The sequence below is a fragment of the Trichosurus vulpecula genome, chromosome 3 (genome assembly GCF_011100635.1).
Source record: "Trichosurus vulpecula isolate mTriVul1 chromosome 3, mTriVul1.pri, whole genome shotgun sequence".
In the NCBI taxonomy this organism is placed as follows: Eukaryota; Metazoa; Chordata; class Mammalia; order Diprotodontia; family Phalangeridae; genus Trichosurus; species Trichosurus vulpecula.
In genome coordinates this window covers 217,020,005-217,034,061 of record NC_050575.1, presented here as the reverse complement: position 1 = coordinate 217,034,061, position 14,057 = coordinate 217,020,005, and the positions used below count along the sequence as shown (strand labels likewise).

Below are 14,057 nucleotides of genomic sequence, written 5' to 3'. Positions count from 1 at the left end.
ATGATGATGTGGTTACTGATTAGAGCCAAACATCCTGGATAACAAAGTCAAGTGGGCCTTAGGAAGCATTGCTAACAAAAAGGCCAGTGGAGGTGACAGAATTTCACCTGAGCTATTAAAAATCCTAAAAGATGATGCCGTTAAAGTGCTGCACTCAATATGCCACAAATTTGGACAGCTCAACAGTGGCCATTAGATTGGAAAAGATCAGTTTGCATCCCAATCTGAAGGAAGAGTAGTGCCAAAGAATGTTCAAATTACTAAACAAATTACTCTCATTTCACACACCAGCGAGGTCACACTTAATATTCTGCAAGCTGGGCTTCAGCAATATGTGAACCAAAAATTGCCAGAAGAGAAGGCTGTTTTTGAAGAGGCAGAGGAACTAGAGACCAAATTTTAACATTCGCTGGTTTCTGGAGAAAGCAAGGGAAGCTCCAGAAAAAAAGCCATCTACTTCTGCTTCATTGACTACACTAAAGCCTCTGACTTTGTGGATAACAACAAAATGTGGCAAGTCCTCAAAAAATAGGAGTACTGATCATCTTACTTGTCTCTTAAGAACCTGTGTGTGGGCCAAGAAGCAAGAGTTAGAACTGAAAATGCAACAACTGATTGGTTTAAGATTGGAAAAGGAATATGACTAGGCTGTATACTGTCACCTTATTTATTTAACTTATATGCAGAGTACTCATGTGAAATCCCAGGTTGGATGAATCAAAAGCCAGAATTAAGGTTTCCAGGAGGAATATCGACAATCTCAGATATGCAGATACTACTACTCTGATGGGAGACAGTGAAGAAGAATTAAGAAGCCTTTTGATAAGGGTGAAACAGGACAGTGTAAAAGCTGGCTTGAAGCTTAACATAAAAACAAAAAACCAATTAAGATCATAGCAACTGGTCCCATCACTTCCTGGCAAATAGAAGGAGGAGAAATGGAAGCAGTGTCAGATTTTATATTCTTGGAATCAAAGATCACTGCAGACAGTGACTACAGTTATGGAATTAAAGGATGCTTGCTCCTTGGAAGGAGAGCTTTGACAAATCTGGCCAAAATACTAAAAAGCAGAGACAACACCTTGCTGACAAAAGTCCATATAGTCAAAGCTATGGTTTTTCCAGGAGTGATGTATAGCTGTGAGAGCTGGACTATAATGAAAGATGAGTGCTGGAGAATCTATGCTGTTGAATTGTGGTGCTGGAGGAGACAAGGAGAATAAATCAGTAAATACTTTATCAATTCAGACAATTCATTGGAAAGTCATATACTGAAACTGAAGCTTACATACTTTGACTACATAATGAGAATATGGGACTCAGTGGAAAAGACCCTGATGTTGGGAAAGATTGCAGGTAAAAAGAGGAGACAACAGAGGATGATATGGCTCGACAGCTGTCATGGAAGCAACAAACATGAACTTGGGAAATAGTAGAGGATAGAAGGGTCTGGAATGCTATGGTCCATAGGGTCGCAAAGAGTTGGACACAACTGAATGACTGAACAACAACAAAATTGTGTAGTGAATCTATTCCAATGATCATCACTCTATTTCTTAGCTAGTGGCAGATTGTTTGTAATAGAGTTTTAAATCTGGTACTGGTAGGCTCACTTCTTTAACATTTTTTTTCAGTGATTTACTTGATATTCTTCACCTTCTGTTCTTCCAGGTGAATTTTGTGATTTTTTTCCAGATTTAAAAAAAATGGAGATTTTGATTGGTATGACACTGAATAAGTAAATTAACCTGGGAATAATTGTCATTTTTAATACTACCCACGAGCAATTAACAAATCTCCAGTTGTGTAGCTCTGTCTTTATTTGTGTGAAAAGAGTTTTGTAACAGTGTGCACATAATCCCGGGATTTGGATTTGTCTTAGCAGGTAGACTCCCAAGTATTTTATATAGTCTACAGTTATTTTAAATGGCATTTCTCTTCCTATCTCTTGATGCCAGGTTTTGTTGTTATACAGAAATGCTAATGATTTGTGTGGGCTTTATTGTATACCCTTCAACTTTGCTCAAGTTGTTAATGTTTCAACTAGTTTTTTAGTTGATTCTCTAGAGTTCTCTAAGTGTGCCATCATATCATCTGCAGAGAGTGATAGTTTTGTTTCCTCATGGACTATTTTTATTCTGGGGAAGGATCTTTTTTTTTCAAAAAATGACATGGTATATATATATATATATATATATATATATATATATAATATATATATATGTGTATGTATGTATGTATGTATGTATGTATGTATGTATGTATGTATATTTGAAACCCACCATCTCTTATTTTCCAAACAGTTTTGTCATCACTGAGAACTTTTTGATCCACCCAGTCACCCAGGCTTGAAACCTCAGTGTGCTCCTTGAAGCCTCATTTTCACTCACTCCATATATTTAATTTGATAAATTTAGTCATATCTGCCTTCAAAATGTCTCTCCTAATTGTCCCTTTCTATGCATTCACACAGCCACCAGAAAAATTCAAGTTCTCATTACATTTTGCAGGTATTGCAAATTTGGTCTTCCTGCCTTCATGTCTTTCTTCATTTCCAATTCATCCTTCGTTCAATTGCCAAACTTATTTTCCTAATGTGCAAATCTGACCGTGTCACTGTCCTGCTTAATAAACTCCAGTGGCTTCCTATTTCCTTAAAAATGAAAAACAAAGTCCTACTTTTGTTTTTGCAACCCGGCCCCATACTACCTTTGTGGTCTTTTTATACTTTACTATCCAGCTATACTGGCCTATCTATTGTTCCTCCTATAAGACACTCCATCTTCCATCTTGGTGATTTTTGCACAGGCTTCAAAATCTCACCTTATGTAAGAGGCTTTTATTGATACCCCCAGTGCTGTGCCTTACCCTTTGAGATTAATTCCTTCAACTCTGTATATGCACATATATACACAGACACACATATGCATATATGTATGTATATATAGAGACCATATATGTATGTGTGTATTTACACACATGTATATAGCCCGTCCTTTCTCTCTCTCTCTCTCTCTCTCTCTCTCTCTCTCTCTCTCTCTCTCTCTCTCTCTCTTTCTCTCTCTCTCCCTCTATCTATGTATATATATCTAATTATTTACATACTGTTTTCCCCATTAGAATGTTATGCCCCTGAAGGCAGGGGCTGTTTTTATTTGTGCTTTTCTTTATTTTCCTTTCTTATGGTTTAGTAGGTAAGTTGTATCTGACTCTTCATAATCCTATTTGGGGTTTCCTTGGCAATGATACTAGAATAGTTTGCCATTTCCTTCTCTAACTTATTTTATAGATGAGGAAACTCAGGCAAACAGGGTTAAGTGCCTTGCCCAGGGTCACACAGCTAAGAAGTGTCTGAAGTTGGATTGGAATTTAGGTACTCCTTCCTCTAGGTCCGGCACTCTATCCACGGTGCCATCTAGCTATTCTTTTATAAACATAGCACTTAATGTAGTACTTAGCATATAGACTTTGAGATTTAGAACTAAGAGTGACCTTAAAGCTTAGATCTGGGCATCCTATTTTAAAAAGGATATTGACAAATTGGGACAAGGAGAAGGGAGCTTGGGAGAAGGAAGCTAGAATTATGAAGGGTCTAGGAGCTCAATCTAATGAGGAATGGTTAAAGGAACTGTAGGGTGTTTTCCTTGTAAAAGAAAAAAAGGAGACTTACATGGGAAATGATAGCTGACTTCACATATTTGAAGAGGTGTCTTGAAAGACAAATTAAATTTTTTTTTTGGCTTCTAGCTTCAGAGAAAAATTGGACAAATGGGTAGAATTTACAGGGAGGCAGAATTTGGGCTTAATGTAAAGAAAAACTTCAATGTGGCTGAAGATGGAAAAGGTTGCTTGTTGAGATATGAATGTTACTACCAGAGGTGGGAGTGGGACAAGCAGTTATTAAGCACCTACTAAGTCTCAGGCCCTGTGCTAAGCACTTTACCAATATTATTTAATTTTATCCTCACAATAACCCTGTGAAGTAGGTGCTATTGTTATCCTCATTTTACAGTGAAAACACTGAGGCAGACAGTTAAATGTCTTGCTCAGCTATGACTGCATGCCAATAACCATGACCGTTCCTCATTTGGTATACAAGTCTTGGAGTCCATTTGAACCCAGCACTATACTAACTGCACAATGTAGCTCCCTGGAGATATTCAAGAACAGACTGGATCCAATAGTAATTATACAGAAGGGAATTCTGTATTGAGTAAGAGTTTGGACAAAATTACTTTTAGTATTCCTTCTAATTATAAGAGTTTATTTAAGAGGTAGAGAAGGGTGGAGGTGGATAAAGGAGAATGACCAAGCATCATTTAGTGGGGAAAAGAATAAAATGTCAAGAAAGAACTGCATGGTGTGATGGACCTTCAGGCTGGATTTGTGGTTAGTAAACGTGGATTCTAATCTACATTCTGGCGCTACTTCTGTGACCTTGGCCAAGTCGTTTACCCTCGTTGAGTCTCAGTTTCCTCACCTGTAAAATGGGGAGGGAATCATAGAATCATAGATTTAGAGCTAGAGAGAATCTCAGGGATCATTTAATCCAACCCCCAAATTTTACAGATGAGGAAACAAGGGCCAAAGAGATTGTGACATCCAAATTCACGTGTGTACTAAGTGGCAGAACAGTGTCAGAATTAAGGTTCTGTGACTTCCAGTCTAACTTTTTCCCACTTTACCTTAGGGTCCTTCCAACCTCTAAATCTGTGATCTTATGAGCTTTGGTAAAGCTCAATCCCAGTCTTGTGATAAAAAAAATGGTTTTTCATGGTTTTCTCAACCTTGGAGAGTTCTTGTGGTTTTGTGGCTTAATCTGTTCTCTGTTATAGGTAAATTGGATTATAGAGAGAAAAATGTAATCTAACTAGAAATAAGGGAAAATAAGGTGGTATATCATAAAGGCAGAATTCATGATTTCAAAGAAAATCATAAATATGCCTGAATGGTTCAGAACCGCAGGATATAAGGAATTCTCTAAGTAGAAGGCAGAGGAATTAAAGTATTTATTCAAGCTCCAAAGTAGCAGACCCAAGGACTACTGTCCCCAATTTGATATCCCAGCCAAAAGCTTCCAGGCCCAATAAGTCCGCCTCACAAAAGTAACCAGGAGGTTACAGAAAAACATTATGACAGTAAGCCAAATCATATTCATGCTTCCCCTCAATGCTAGGGCCCTCTGGTAAGAAGATTACCCACTGGCCTCAAGCCCTTGCTCAGCACTCTCTGGTGTGCACTCAGGTCAGTCCTGCTATGGGCAGCACTTGCTGCTTCAACTCCTTCTGCTTTGGCTATGGCTGCCACTGCTGCCACAGCTGCTGCTTCTCCTGCCTTCACCACGTCTTGATCTCCAAGCTGTGTTCTCTCTTTTTATATAGTATTAGACATCATCCAATTGACTAGAGCATCATCTGAGCCACCGGAACTTAGGTGGCTACTATTGGCTCTGGAGTTAGCACCTCCCCCTAGGACCTTGAGGGCTTTAGACCACATTGACTTAGCACCTAATAGCTAGGGGTTTTGGGCCTACTTGGGAGCAAAGATATAATCAGACCTCCCTTCGTGGACCCCACCTAGAGCCTCACCTTAAGCCTATTCAAATGGGCGGGAAAGATCTTCTCATTTACTGATTGCCTGAACAGGTGAATATGGAATATTGTTGTTGGTAATGGCTCAGTGATTGTCTAGTTCCCATGTAGAGAAGCCCATCATTTCCTAGGAATGAGGCAAGTTTCCCTTCAAGTTTTCTGTGGATGACTTTTCTACCATCTTGGTTAGATGGATTGGTTAATCGAGAGCTGAAACTAGCATGCCCCTGGGGACATGATTCCTTTGTCCTTTGGGAATGGGAGCAAGAGTATTTAATACCTGATAAAATCCCTTGTTTTTGCCTATTTGCTCTCTTCATTAAAAACATTTTCTCTGAATTCATAGGCTTATAGGATCATGGATTTAGGAAGGGAAATCCTAGTTAAATCTTATTTAACAGATAGGTAAACTGAGGCTAGGAGAGGTCAAGTGACGGTACCTATAATCACATAGCTATTAAGTATCTCAGAGAGAATTTGAACTCAGGTCTTCCAGACTCCAGGTCCAGTCCTGTATCCAATAAGCCACCTAGAGTGGTTCAGGTATCCAAGTCCAGTCCTTCCTGTGACATCTCTTTTGAGTCTTGATTTCTCTAGGAAGTCTTCCCTCATGCTTCAGTCCTTGGTAACTGCTCCACACTCTTCATGATCATCTGGATTGATCTAGTAAAAGAAGCATTGGTTGGTGCTCATGAGCAACGTGCAACATTTGTAGAAATATTTTACAAAGCTTGAAATGCTATATACATACTAGCTATTGCTATTTGAATAAGCAATTATTCCAATTATTATATCATGTACCCAAGTGTAGCTGAGGGGTGGGGCACTGCCAGGGCCTCCCAGGTACTACATCAATAAATAAGGTGACAGTGAGCTTCGGGAAGGGTTAGAAGTGGAAAAATTAAGGAAGGAGAACAATAAATTCAGGGCATGAAAAGGAAGCCAGCAGAGGGTCAAGTAAGTAGTAGTGATCTGAGAACAGATGAAACTACTGTGCAATGTTTTAAACTCTTTAGAAATATTAGAATAGTCACACACTGTACTCTTGCTGTCAGTGTGTTGTCTGTTCTCATGCCCTGATGCTTTCTCTGTATTTCAAAGTTGCCTCTGGCAGTAGAGTGTACATTGGCAAGCTAGTAAAATCTACAGAGGACTTGGCAACTCTTCAGAGATTAACAAATCACCACCCTGAGTCAGTAGAAAGTAAGATCCTACCTGACAAATTTCCACCTTGCTCCTGGCAAATCTTTGCCAGACATACTAGTTCAGAAAAAGCTGAGTGACCAACAAAGTGGTGGTTATATTAGTATATATTGCTGGTTTCTCACAAAAGACCAAAAATGGACACGGGGATGAAGCAGAGGATTAGAGTGGATAGAATGTTGCACCAGGAATCAAAGGACATTGGTTTGAATCCCAGTTCTGCCTCTTGCTACCTATTTGACCTTGAGTAAGTCACTCCTTATATGTAAAGTGAGGAGGTTAGACTATATGGCTTCTAAAGTCTTCCAGTATTAAACGTACACTTTATGAAACAGTGACACTACATAAGAGCTAGCATTTATATAGCCTTTATAAATATTATCTTTAGAAATGAACCTTACTTTTTGTAAATTTCACAGCACCCTTCTGAGATAAGTGCTGTTATCATTCTTATTTAATAGATAGGTAAACTGAGGCTGCCTATAATCACATGGCTATTAAGTGTCTCAGAGAGAATTTGAACTCAGGTCTTCCAGACTCCAGGTCCAGTCCTGTATTCAATATGCCACCTAGTGTGGTTCAGGTATCCAAGTCCAATCCTTCCTGTGAAATCTCTTTTGAGTCTTGATTTCTCTAGGAAGTCTTCCCTCATGCTTCAGTTCTTGGTGATTGCTCCACACTTTGAATTTCTATTGAATTGTCTGTATTATCCTTTGGGCACTTAAAATATGCTACATTTGGAAGTTTATAATCTCTTGATGTGTTTGTCTTTTGTCCCCAAATAGATTGTAAAGTTCCCTGAAGGCAGAAGCTTTATTTCATGCCTCTTTTTATGGCTAGCTCCAGGGCAGAGAAGCTGCTCAAAAATGTTGGTTGATGATGGCAGTAAATAGAGACTCTATGCACAAATTGTGTGGGGCTTTTCATTGCTATATATCATTAAGGGGTGGATGAAATAGAACTAACAACTGACTTATAAGTTCTGGTGCTTGCAATCAGACAACCCTTACTTCCACACGTTTTTCCCTAACAAACTCTTAATGGTAATGTTAGGGATAATGCCTATGAGTTTAGTACTTTAAGTTGTGACTTTACTTGGAGTTTCTGTGTATCATTCCAACCCAGGTGACCCTAGCATGAGAAATTTTTGCTAAGAGATTCAGTTCATTGATATCTTCATTATAGTTATTAGATAGAGGCACTGATACTTCATGCATAAACACAGAGCCAAAAACCCATGTGTCATTTTCCCCTAGACTAGGCAGGAACCATGAAAGACTTTCTTAGCCAAGTGAGAAATAGAGAATGGAAGGAGGGAATAAAGGAGAGAACTGTGAAACTGCAGGAGGAAAGGAGGATGAGAAAGGGTGGGGAGAATGACTGCATGAATTTGGTCTCTATGTCAGCTGTGTTCACAAAAAGTCATTTATCTGCAGGATACAAGGGGAAAAGGGTTGGGTTTGAGGTGTCACACAAAACATCCTATTAGGCAGGGGAATAAAAAAGAGTCAAACCCTAGCAAGATGGTCCTGAACCTGTTAGACTTGCTTCATTACCTTGGTAGATTCTTCCTAGTACTTAGAGTTCATCTGTTGTTGTCAGTCATTTAGCCATGTCCGACTCTTCATGACCCCATAGACTTTTTTTTTCCCCATGGAGGTTTCTTGGCAAAGATACTGGAGTGGTTTTCCATTTCCTTCTCCAGTGGATCACTGTAATTTGTCAGAGCTCTCCACTATGACCTATTCATCTTAGGTATTCCTGCATGGCATAGCTCTTAGTTTCATTGAGCTATGCAAGCCCCTCTGCCATGACAAGACAGTGATCCGGGAGGGGCTTTTTGGTTTTTGGGCAAACAGTGTTTGAGTGACTTTCCTGGAGTCACATAGCTAGTAAGTATTTGAGGCTGAATTTGAACTTGAGTCTTCCTGTCTCCAGGACCTGCACTCTATCCACTTTGCCACCTAACTGCCCCAGAGTTTACCTGTGATTTATGGTTGCTTCAGGCCAGTTGTTTTAGATTCCAGATAAAGTGCTAAGTCAAGCAAGAGTATATGTGTGTCTCCATGTACTGATTTTGATCAGCTAAGGCAGGAATTTCAATAACTCCATGTGTAGCAGGGCATGAAGAATAAATGAAGGGCAGCCCAATTCAATTTGAGCAACATTTATTAGTGTCTACTATGTGCCAGGCATAATGGCCAGATTTGAATGTTAGGGACATCAGAGATATATATATGGATGACTGAGGAAGACAAGACAGTATAAGGGTAATGAACAACCAGGGGCTACTTCATGCCAAACCTAAATAATCAATGAACAAATTTAAATTCTTTGTGCACCTAGGCACCAAGTTCTGTCCCATGTGATATGAGTTAGGAAAACATAAACTCCTGGGGAGTAGAAATTGTTTCCTAGACCAAAATAGAAGGGCCCAACCTTGTTCAGGATGCAGGCACAGGTGTCACACAACATCAATGGACACTGCCTCCTCCACAAGGTCCCCCCTTTCTTCGGCTTATTGTTAGATTTTAAATTAAAATTTAAACTCCTTGAGCACAGGGGCTATATTGTATTTTTACATCCACCCCCCCCCCCCCCCAGTGCTTAGCATAGATCCTGGCACACAGAAGGTACTTAATAAATATTGATTGATTGACTTTCTGATGAATTTTAGGAAAAAGAGAAGCTTGCAGTTCTATCACTCTGAACCAGCAGAGTTTTCTAGCTGGCTATCAGTGGCCGAAGCCAGCAGAAGTCTGCTGGAACTGCAACCAGGACAAGCCCATAGGAATGTTGCTCAGACAAAGACCCAGGTCAGGAACTTACAGAGCTCAGACAAGGAGGACAGAGATCAAACTTTGCTCTGGTCTAAGCCACTTTTGGAAGAGTGAAATCTTGCTGGGTTCCCAGCCTAACCCAAGATCCTGAAATAACATAACAATTAATACCCAGTAAAAGCAATAGGACCATAGAGGCTTTAAGTTTAGCCTAGATATTCCCTCCAGAAGTATCTATAGCTTGGTCCTAACATAAAGTCTGAAATCAGGAAGTGGATTAGAATGAACAAAGAGGAAAAAAAGAATCCCACCATAAAGAGCTATTATGATAACAAGGACACACAAGACACAATCTCAGAAAACAAAAAATGACTCCAAAATATCTACAAGTAAAGCCTCGAAGAAAAATATATCTTTGGCACAGTTCAACTATAATTCCTGGGAGAAATAAAACAAGAGTTAAAATGAGTTTTAAATGATTTTTAAAAATAAAACAGGAGCACTTGGAGGGAAAAACAAAAAGAAATGATTTGCGAAATAAAAAAAATAGGAGGAAAATTAAGAGCTCAGAACAAAAGGTACAAAACCTAACACAAGATCTTACATGAAAGCCTTTCATTGAGATTTCACTATTTTATTCAAGTTGTATTTTTAAGTAGTAGTAGAGCATTTGGAGGGTAAAGTGTCTAATTCCACACAAAACTGAAGATTCCAAAACTTATCTATTAATTTGCCAAAAAAATTTGTGCAATAATACAACAAAAAACCAATTTTTATTCCAAGTAATGACATTATGTGATCACAATTACACAGATTCTCTCCTGCTTGTAGTTCTGTGTCCTAGAAGCCTCCTCGTATGTAGCTCAGCCAAAGCCCAGCAAAGCCAAAGGCAGCTAGGTTGTTCAGTGGATAGAGTGTTGGGTCTGGAGTCAAAAAGACTCATCTTCCTGAATTAAAATCTGGCCTCAGACATTTACTAGCTGTGTGATTCTGGGCAAGTCACATAACCTTGTTTGCCTCAGTTTCCTCATTATAAAATGAGCTAGAGAAGGAAATGGCAAAGCACTCCAGTGTCTGTGCCAAGAGAGTTGGATATAACTGAAAAACGCCTGAAAAACAGCCAAAGTGAAAGGAACCACAGTTAAAAATGGGTATCAAGTACTGTATTATTGGCTTAATTACATCAAATTGACTCCACAACAAAATGGTGGTACAAGATCCCAGAAAATCAGAAATATTAGAAAATTAAAAGCTAATGACTCCACATGACAAGAAATATTAAAGCAAAGTCAAATGACCAAAAAAAAAATCAAAGATAATGTAAAACATCTCAAAACAAAAACAAGTGACCTAGAAAACAAATTTAAGAGAGGTAATTTATGAATTTTTGTACTACTTGAAAGCCTCGACCAGAAAAATTAGGTCAGGTTCCAGGGTACGGGAGGCGAGCGGGAGGCTCAGACCGCCCGAGGTGAGAGCAACCCGCCACGATGGAGTTGCCAGAGGAGCCCAGGGCCTCGACGGAGGAGAACTACTTTGTGAACTACACGTTCAAGGACTGCTCCCACTCGGGCCGCGTGGCCCAGGACATCATGAACCTGTGTCTGGAGGAAGAGCTCTTCGCCAACGTCACCATCTCGGTGCAAGGCCATGAATTCCAGCTGCACAGGCTCGTCCTGTCGGCCCAGATCTGCTTCTTCAGGTCCATGTTCACGTGGAACCTGCGCGAGGCCCACAACTGCGTGATCATACCGCAGGACGTGAGCGAGTCGGCGTTCCAGCTGCTGGTGGACTACATCTAACCACGGCATGGTGAAGCTGGAGCGCACGAGCTGCAGGAGATCTATGAGGTCTCCGACATGTGCCAGCTCACCTCGCTCTTCGAGGAGTGCTCCCGCTTCTTGGCCCGCACCGTGCAGGTGGGAAACTGCCTGCAGGTGCTGTGGCTGGCCAACCCGCACAGCCACGCGCAGCCCTACGCTGCAGCCAAGCACTGCGCCAAGACCCACCTGGCGCAGCTGCAGGACACTGAGGAGTGTCTTCATCTGCCCCATCACTTGCTCATTGACATCATCAAAGATGGAGTCCCACGTTCCCAGAACCCATCAGACGCAATAGATACCTGGGTCAACTTCAACAAAGAAGAGTGAGAGAGTTTTTCAGAATCACTCAGGTCCAGCTTAAAGCATAAAAAGCCCTGGAAAGACAGTGATAGGAGAGGCAGGCTGAGGCTCCCACAGTCATCAGATGGGGGAAACCGGAGAGAATGTACACATTTACCTAATTGGGAAGGAATCATCTCGCACTCATTCCCTGGCTGTCTCCCTACGTTGTGCTAGGGATGACTTTATCAGTGTAAGTGGCCAGAACAGCTTGTGCCACCAGATCACAGCAGCCTGCAAGCATGGCGGTGACCTGTACGTGGTAGGTGGGTCAATTCCTGACGGATGCAACAATGCAGCGGTTGACTGGGAGTGGTGTGCCCCCTTGCCCCGTGACCGGCTCCAGCACACCCTGGTCTCTGTGCCTGGCAAAGATGCCACCTACTCTTTAGGTGGCAAGACCCTGCAAGATACCCTTTCCAATGCTGTTTTCTACTATCGGGTGGGGGACAATGTCTGGACGGAGACCAGCCAGCTGGAGGTGGCCGTATCGGGAGCTGCTGGCGCCAATCTCAATGGGATCATCTATTTGCTAGGAGGTGAGGAGAATCACCTGGATTTCTTCACAAAATGAGCCTTCTCGGCTCATCCAGTGCTTTGATACAAAGACGGAGAAATGCCACGTGAAGCCCTATGTGCTGCCCTTCACAGGTCACATGCATGCGGCTGTACACAAGGACCTGGTGTTCATCGTGGCAGAAGGGGACTCCTTAGTGTGCTACAACCCACTGCAGGACAGCTTTACCCGCCTTTGCCTTCCGGAAGCCTGGAGTTCAGCTCCCTCCCTCTGGAAGATTGCCAGTTGCAACGGCAGTATTTATGTATTCTGTGACCACTACAAAAAAGGGGATGCCAATACTTACAAGCTTGACCCTGCCACCTCAGCTCTAACAGTCACCTGTGGCATCAAGGTGTTGCTCACCAATCTGCAATTTGTATTGGCCTAAGGCCCTGCAGAAAGGCGTAGACAACTACTATGCCCTCCTTTTCCCCAGGTCACTTCCTTTTCTTCCTCACCGTGGCCTGAAAGGCCTCATAACCCATTGTTCCAAGGAATCCTGTCTCTAAGACCACTATGCTACCTTCTGCCGCTCACCAAGCTGGAGTAAGCTACAGTTCTTGGGGCTTTTTACACAGAGGCATCTCACATCCCTACTTGGAATTAAGGGTAGGCTAGCCTGCTATTGGCAATCCCCTGTGCTTGGTTTAGACAGAGCCACTCCTAAATCTTTTTGGCACAGCCTTCTCTCTGAACAATGTTAAACGTGAGGGCCCCTCACCCTAGGGCCTAAAAGGGCCTTTGCTTTCCAGGGAACTGAGTCGAAGGATGCTGTTTGCTTGTGAACTAGAGAAAACACAGAGTTCGCAGTTGTCCTTCAGGCTCTGATCTATGGTTTTAGTGAGGGATTCAGCCTCAGGTATTGCTTGCCTGCTCTTTAGGGACCACCATGATCTAGAATTCTGGGAATTCTCTATAGTATCTTCTTATTTGTCAAAGTAAATGGCACTTATTTCTACATTACCCCATGACTACCTTTGGGGCAGATACTGTTTCTGATCTATAGCAGAAGCTATCTTTCAGACATGGAAATAGCCTGTTCTTGTAGAGGCTATGAACCCAGGCAAAAGCCAGGATTGTTCTCATAACAGAAGTCTTTGGTGGGATATAAAAAAAAAGAAAAAGAAAAATTAGGTCAGACATATTTCAAGAAATCATTACCAAAAACAACAACAGCAACAAAAAACCCCACAACAACTGCCCCTATGTTGTAGGACCAGAGGGAAAAGTGGAAATAGAAAGAATCCTCTGGTCACCTCCTTTAAAAAGTCCCAAAATAAAAACTCCCCAAAATATCATAACCAAAATTCAGAGTTCATAGGTCAAAGAAAAAAAAACACAAGTTGAATTTTGTTTTAACATAAAAGTCAAGCATGAGTGAACAATCACAAGGACCATATGAGGATAAACCGTTTAAATCCTGATATGGTGAGATGATAATGTGTCTCCTCAAGTTGCTATTATTATTGCGGGGGCTTTTTAGGTGGTCTAAAAGGACAGAGCTTCAATAGAAGGGGAAAGGGGAAAGTAAGGGTGGGGAAAATTTTCTGACATTATCAGGGTATGCAAGTAAAAGTTTATACACATAACAAGGAAGGGGTACCGGGCAACACTTGGGCTTCACTCTCATCTGAACTGTTCAAAGGAAGGAAAAAAGACACATATACAGCTGGGTATAGAAATGCATTTCACTTGAGATGAAAACAGTAAGGGGAGAGGAGAATAAGAGGGAGAGTAAAGTAAGGGAGATTTAGTCCTAACC

At 41.3% G+C, this 14,057-nt stretch overlaps 1 pseudogene; it reads left to right on the top strand.

The window, feature by feature from the left end:
- The first annotated feature begins 8,099 nt into the window (after positions 1-8,099).
- Positions 8,100-12,683, top strand: LOC118844667 (annotated as a pseudogene).
- Positions 12,684-14,057: the final 1,374 nt, after the last annotated feature.